This window comes from Schistocerca gregaria, unplaced genomic scaffold (assembly GCF_023897955.1).
Source record: "Schistocerca gregaria isolate iqSchGreg1 unplaced genomic scaffold, iqSchGreg1.2 ptg000483l, whole genome shotgun sequence".
Lineage (NCBI taxonomy): Eukaryota > Metazoa > Arthropoda > Insecta > Orthoptera > Acrididae > Schistocerca > Schistocerca gregaria.
Window position 1 is genome coordinate 1832501 of NW_026061892.1, and position 7500 is coordinate 1840000.

The window sequence follows — 7500 nt, forward strand, 5'->3', positions numbered from 1 at the left end:
GCTGTCTTAAGCAACCAACGCCTTTCATGGTTTCCCATGAGCGTCGATTCGGGCGCCTTAACTCGGCGTTTGGTTCATCCCACAGCGCCAGTTCTGCTTACCAAAAGTGGCCCACTTGGCACTCCGATCCGAGTCGTTTGCTCGCGGCTTCAGCATATCAAGCAAGCCGGAGATCTCACCCATTTAAAGTTTGAGAATAGGTTGAGGTCGTTTCGGCCCCAAGGCCTCTAATCATTCGCTTTACCGGATGAGACTCGTACGAGCACCAGCTATCCTGAGGGAAACTTCGGAGGGAACCAGCTACTAGATGGTTCGATTAGTCTTTCGCCCCTATACCCAGCTCCGACGATCGATTTGCACGTCAGAATCGCTACGGACCTCCATCAGGGTTTCCCCTGACTTCGTCCTGGCCAGGCATAGTTCACCATCTTTCGGGTCCCAACGTGTACGCTCTAGGTGCGCCTCACCTCGCAATGAGGACGAGACGCCCCGGGAGTGCGGAGGCCGCCGCCCCGTGAAGGGCGGGGAAGCCCCATCCTCCCTCGGCCCGCGCAAGGCGAGACCTTCACTTTCATTACGCCTTTAGGTTTCGTACAGCCCAATGACTCGCGCACATGTTAGACTCCTTGGTCCGTGTTTCAAGACGGGTCGTGAAATTGTCCAAAGCTGAAGCGCCGCTGACGGGAGCGATTATTCCGCCCGAGAGCATCCCGAGCCAACAGCGGCGCGGGTCCGGGGCCGGGCCAGGTAGGTCCGTCATCCGGGAAGAACCGCGCGCGCTTGCCGGGAGCCCGAGCGCCCAAAGGGGCGAATCGACTCCTCCAGATATACCGCCGAGCAGCCAGCCAGGACACCGGGGCTCTGCCCAACAGACGCGAACCGAGGCCCGCGGAAGGACAGGCTGCGCACCCGGGCCGTAGGCCGGCACCCAGCGGGTCGCGACGTCCTACTAGGGGAGAAGTGCGGCCCACCGCACACCGGAACGGCCCCACCCCGCGGCGAGTGGAAAGGCAACCGGACACGACCCCGCCGCGGATTGCTCCGCGCGGGCGGCCGGCCCCATCTGCCGAGGGCGGGGGCCAGTGGCCGGATGGGCGTGAATCTCACCCGTTCGACCTTTCGGACTTCTCACGTTTACCCCAGAACGGTTTCACGTACTTTTGAACTCTCTCTTCAAAGTTCTTTTCAACTTTCCCTCACGGTACTTGTTCGCTATCGGTCTCGTGGTCATATTTAGTCTCAGATGGAGTTTACCACCCACTTGGAGCTGCACTCTCAAGCAACCCGACTCGAAGGAGAGGTCCCGCCGACGCTCGCACCGGCCGCTACGGGCCTGGCACCCTCTACGGGCCGTGGCCTCATTCAAGTTGGACTTGGGCTCGGCGCGAGGCGTCGGGGTAGTGGACCCTCCCAAACACCACATGCCACGACAGGCGGCAGCCTGCGGGGTTCGGTGCTGGACTCTTCCCTGTTCGCTCGCCGCTACTGGGGGAATCCTTGTTAGTTTCTTTTCCTCCGCTTAGTAATATGCTTAAATTCAGCGGGTAGTCTCGCCTGCTCTGAGGTCGTTGTACGAGGTGTCGCACGCCACACCGCCAGCCGGCTGTGCACGCTACCGAGAAAGTACCGGTATGCGAACCGCCAGGCGACGGGCGCGCATCGCACGTTTAAGGAGACGCGGCCGGCCACACAGGCGACCACGACACTCCCACGTCTCCGAAGCGGGACAAACGCCGCGCGCTTCAGTATACGTAGCCGACCCTCAGCCAGACGTGGCCCGGGAACGGAATCCATGGACCGCAATGTGCGTTCGAAACGTCGATGTTCATGTGTCCTGCAGTTCACATGTCGACGCGCAATTTGCTGCGTTCTTCATCGACCCACGAGCCGAGTGATCCACCGTCCTGGGTGATCTTTTCCTTTTCAGTCTCCCACTGTCTCTTTCAAGACAGTAGCATTTGCGGGACTGAGGCGTCTGACGGCCCCTGTTCCACTATTTTTTTTTGTGTCCAACGGCCTCACAGCCGATGGGCGTCGTACGGCTCCACACCGGAGCGGACAGGCACTCGGGCGAACGTCATTCAAAACCGGCGCCAGGCGCCAGGTACCGCAGGCCAGCCGCTCCAGAGCTTCAGCGCTCGTACCACACAACAACAACACTTCCGCTAGTTTTGAGAGGCACGCGTGGTTCCGCACGCGGCGCACGGCCACTGCCGTACAGGTAGCGTGTTGCGCGACACGACACGACACGCACATCGAAAGACATGCAGTCTAGTCGGTAATGATCCTTCCGCAGGTTCACCTACGGAAACCTTGTTACGACTTTTACTTCCTCTAAATGATCAAGTTTGGTCATCTTTCCGGTAGCATCGGCAACGACAGAGTCGATGCCGCGTACCAGTCCGAAGACCTCACTAAATCATTCAATCGGTAGTAGCGACGGGCGGTGTGTACAAAGGGCAGGGACGTAATCAACGCGAGCTTATGACTCGCGCTTACTGGGAATTCCTCGTTCATGGGGAACAATTGCAAGCCCCAATCCCTAGCACGAAGGAGGTTCAGCGGGTTACCCCGACCTTTCGGCCTAGGAAGACACGCTGATTCCTTCAGTGTAGCGCGCGTGCGGCCCAGAACATCTAAGGGCATCACAGACCTGTTATTGCTCAATCTCGTGCGGCTAGAAGCCGCCTGTCCCTCTAAGAAGAAAAGTAATCGCTGACAGCACGAAGGATGTCACGCGACTAGTTAGCAGGCTAGAGTCTCGTTCGTTATCGGAATTAACCAGACAAATCGCTCCACCAACTAAGAACGGCCATGCACCACCACCCACCGAATCAAGAAAGAGCTATCAATCTGTCAATCCTTCCGGTGTCCGGGCCTGGTGAGGTTTCCCGTGTTGAGTCAAATTAAGCCGCAGGCTCCACTCCTGGTGGTGCCCTTCCGTCAATTCCTTTAAGTTTCAGCTTTGCAACCATACTTCCCCCGGAACCCAAAAGCTTTGGTTTCCCGGAGGCTGCCCGCCGAGTCATCGGAGGAACTGCGGCGGATCGCTGGCTGGCATCGTTTATGGTTAGAACTAGGGCGGTATCTGATCGCCTTCGAACCTCTAACTTTCGTTCTTGATTAATGAAAACATACTTGGCAAATGCTTTCGCTTCTGTTCGTCTTGCGACGATCCAAGAATTTCACCTCTAACGTCGCAATACGAATGCCCCCGCCTGTCCCTATTAATCATTACCTCGGGTTCCGAAAACCAACAAAATAGAACCGAGGTCCTATTCCATTATTCCATGCACACAGTATTCAGGCGGGCTTGCCTGCTTTAAGCACTCTAATTTGTTCAAAGTAAACGTGCCGGCCCACCGAGACACTCAACAAAGAGCACCCTGGTAGGATTTAAACGGGGTCCGCCTCGGGACGCGAAAGCACCCCTTCGGCTCGCCCCACCGGCAGGACGTCCCACGATACATGCCAGTTAAACACCGACGGGCGGTGAACCAACAGCGTGGGACACAAATCCAACTACGAGCTTTTTAACCGCAACAACTTTAATATACGCTATTGGAGCTGGAATTACCGCGGCTGCTGGCACCAGGCTTGCCCTCCAATAGATACTCGTTAAAGGATTTAAAGTGTACTCATTCCGATTACGGGGCCTCGGATGAGTCCCGTATCGTTATTTTTCGTCACTACCTCCCCGTGCCGGGAGTGGGTAATTTGCGCGCCTGCTGCCTTCCTTGGATGTGGTAGCCGTTTCTCAGGCTCCCTCTCCGGAATCGAACCCTGATTCCCCGTTACCCGTTACAACCATGGTAGGCGCAGAACCTACCATCGACAGTTGATAAGGCAGACATTTGAAAGATGCGTCGCCGGTACGAGGACCGTGCGATCAGCCCAAAGTTATTCAGAGTCACCAAGGCAAACGGACCAGACAAGCCAATCCGATTGGTTTTGATCTAATAAAAGCGTCCCTTCCATCTCTGGTCGGGACTCTGTTTGCATGTATTAGCTCTAGAATTACCACAGTTATCCAAGTAACGTGGGTACGATCTAAGGAACCATAACTGATTTAATGAGCCATTCGCGGTTTCACCTTAATGCGGCTTGTACTGAGACATGCATGGCTTAATCTTTGAGACAAGCATATGACTACTGGCAGGATCAACCAGGGAGCTGCGTCAACTAGAGCTGAGCAGCCGGCCGCCCGGGAGTGTGTCCCGGGGGCCCGCGCGAACACGCAAGCGTCCGCTCAATTATTCTGCAAACAGGAGGAGGCCGAGCTCCCCTGCACGATACACCTCGAAACCCTCTCAGGTCCCGGCGGCGCGCAGCGCCGTCCTAGGTACTTGGTCGGTTTCGAGAGAGGCGCAATCGCCCGGAGTTAGGCGAGTAGACGGTTTTAGTGCGAACACCCTTGCTCCCAACTGAGCTTGCCGCTGCCGACAGAGGCCCGGGAGCGTGCTGTCGTGGCATTGCCGGCGGGAGACAACACGCGCCACCTATGGTGACCGGCAGCTCCAACGCCAGCGCCACACAAGGGCAAAGCCCCACTTGGGTGCAGAAGCGAACTCTCCCAGCACAGCGCACGCGCCAACACGTCCGCACAACTGCGATACAAACCACCTGCGAGAACCGCTGGGGCGACCGAGCAGCAGACGGCGTCGCGGCGCCGAGTGCCAGGCGGCGGCGCATCCTCAACGCACACAGTCCTCAATCAGACCAGCACACTGCAGATGTCCACCGCGCTTCGCACCGGGCTCGGCTGAACCAACTTTGGCCGCCAGGCGCCGCGTGCAGGGTGCGCCGCAGCGTAGCTGCGCCGCCTGCCGGGCCCGTCGGCTGGCGCTCCTGCCACTCGGCGCCCCCCACCAGCCGCCTGTTGCGCGTGCGCCCACGCAGCGCGCGGCCAACACGCCGGGCGGCCCCCCTTCACCGGCCGGGAACAGTCCCACCAAGCCACCGCCGCGTATCGCTTCATACCCACATGGGCCTAGTCACGTGTGTGGATGTGGCGGGTACCGCTGAAACAACCGGTTAATAGCTGTACCGATCGTCGCCATCACAGATTCACCTCCAGCGTGAACAACCGCTCAACAACGGATTTCCAGTTCATTTGCGTATCTTGGGCAGTAAACGTAGATGTCCACCTACATTTGCGAATTCAACAATTCTTGCATGCCAGGATGTCATGTGTCACGACACGCTACATCAGACCACATACACACTGCGACATGTGCAGAAGAGAACACGTGGAAGGTGGCCCGCGCACGTATGCGATGTCCCTTCCGCGATCCACTGTCAACCGGCATCTGCGGCATGTCCCAGATATGGAACGCGGTCCACCAGGGTAGCACTTTGTGTGAGGCAATACGACAAAGTCGGAATACACGCGTCACTACATCACACGGCTCACGCTGACCTGACCTGACTCACCGCACCACCACCCCCAGCGACCCAGGGTGACATACAATGCGTTCGTACGTTCCTCCCACACGCCTCTACGGCGTACCACAGTGCAACCTAGCTGTTATTGGGAGACGAGACAAGTAGCATCGAGCACAACATATGCAAATTGAGATTCGACACCGTTGGGCACAGCCAGCGTACGGTCACACGTATCACACTACTTCACTCTGTACGTAACGACCGATGATCGGTACAGCGTGTGGGTTACGCGTACGACATCAGCGGACAATGGACACAGACCATACCACGACGTACACTGAGGGCGTCGACATCTGAACGCAACTGAACAGCTGCGAGGCTCATTTAACACTCAAACGCCAGACCGACCAGCTTGAGAGGACGGAGACACAAAGAGAGGGGCAGAGGGGGGGGGGGGGGGGCGATATAGTCCTATTGCAGTACAATTGACAGTGGATAGCGGGAATATGTGGAAAGTAAGCAACACTCGCAAGACATCTACATGAGGATAACAACGACACCAGAGATTCCGAGCAGTGAACTATGTTAGGCAAAGGGACAACGTGGGTTAGGTTAAGGGACAACGTGGGTTAGGTTAAGGGACAACGTGGGTTAGGTTAAGGGACAACGTGGGTTAGGTTAAGGGACAACGTGGGTTAGGTTAAGGGACAACGTGGGTTAGGTTAAGGGACAACGTGGGTTAGGTTAAGGGACAACGTGGGTTAGGTTAAGGGACAACGTGGGTTAGGTTAAGGGACAACGTGGGTTAGGTTAAGGGACAACGTGGGTTAGGTTAAGGGACAACGTGGGTTAGGTTAAGGGACAACGTGGGTTAGGTTAAGGGACAACGTGGGTTAGGTTAAGGGACAACGTGGGTTAGGTTAAGGGACAACGTGGGTTAGGTTAAGGGACAACGTGGGTTAGGTTAAGGGACAAATTGAGTTAGGTTAAGGGACAAATTGAGTTAGGTTAAGGGACAAATTGAGTTAGGTTAAGGGACAAATTGAGTTAGGTTAAGGGACAAATTGAGTTAGGTTAAGGGACAAATTGAGTTAGGTTAAGGGACAAATTGAGTTAGGTTAAGGGACAAATTGAGTTAGGTTAAGGGACAACGTGGGTTAGGTTAAGGGACAAACTGAGTTAGGTTAAGGGACAAATTGAGTTAGGTTAAGGGACAAATTGAGTTAGGTTAAGGGACAAATTGAGTTAGGTTAAGGGACAAATTGAGTTAGGTTAAGGGACAAATTGAGTTAGGTTAAGGGACAAATTGAGTTAGGTTAAGGGACAAATTGAGTTAGGTTAAGGGACAAATTGAGTTAGGTTAAGGGACAAATTGAGTTAGGTTAAGGGACAAATTGAGTTAGGTTAAGGGACAAATTGAGTTAGGTTAAGGGACAAATTGAGTTAGGTTAAGGGATAATCTGGTACAACCACAGTTAGGTTAAGCGATAATCTGGTACAGCCACAGTTAGGTTAAGCGATAATCTGGTACAGCCACAGTTAGGTTAAGCGATAATCTGGTACAGCCACAGTTAGGTTAAGCGATAATCTGGTACAGCCACAGTTAGGTTAAGCGATAATCTGGTACAGCCACAGTTAGGTTAAGCGATAATCTGGTACAGCCACAGTTAGGTTAAGCGATAATCTGGTACAGCCACAGTTAGGTTAAGCGATAATCTGGTACAGCCACAGTTAGGTTAAGCGATAAAGTTGGTTAAATTCGGTATTGTGTGGGAAGGGGGCAGAGAGAGTGGGGGGGGGGGGGGTGGATAGTTGTGGCAGTACGCGGATGCCTGAGTCACCGTCAGATATGTCACGTCGGTTCGATGCTTGTAGCAAGAGGCTGGCGGGTCTGTGTCTCTCACTTCTGCAATTTTTCATGTGGTATAACACGAGGGCGGGGGGGTGATATTTGGTGCCCCTCTGTGTAGGATGTGTGTTGGTGGTGTTGGTTTATCTGAGCAATGGTAGTTGTCGGAGGAGTGGGGTATTGTGCTTTTATAGGTGGACCTACTGCTCTGGTTATCATAGTGTCGACGGTGCAATGTGGCAGAGAGGATGCACTCGACATTGTCG

At 55.0% G+C, this 7500-nt stretch overlaps 3 non-coding genes across 3 annotated transcripts in view; all 3 read right to left on the minus strand.

The window, feature by feature from the left end:
• Window positions 1-1568, minus strand: part of LOC126313549 (large subunit ribosomal RNA) — a 4222-nt gene extending 2654 nt beyond the window's left edge. The window contains exon 1 of the ribosomal RNA XR_007555231.1: window positions 1-1568. This exon is cut by the window's left edge and continues 2654 nt beyond it. This is a non-coding gene — a ribosomal RNA (large subunit ribosomal RNA).
• Window positions 1569-1756: 188 nt separating this feature from the next.
• On the minus strand, window positions 1757-1911 carry LOC126313436 (5.8S ribosomal RNA). The gene has a single exon (XR_007555134.1). It is a non-coding gene; the product is annotated as a 5.8S ribosomal RNA (ribosomal RNA).
• A 368-nt stretch (window positions 1912-2279) lies between these two features.
• Window positions 2280-4172, minus strand: LOC126313484 (small subunit ribosomal RNA). The gene has a single exon (XR_007555173.1). It is a non-coding gene; the product is annotated as a small subunit ribosomal RNA (ribosomal RNA).
• Window positions 4173-7500: the final 3328 nt, after the last annotated feature.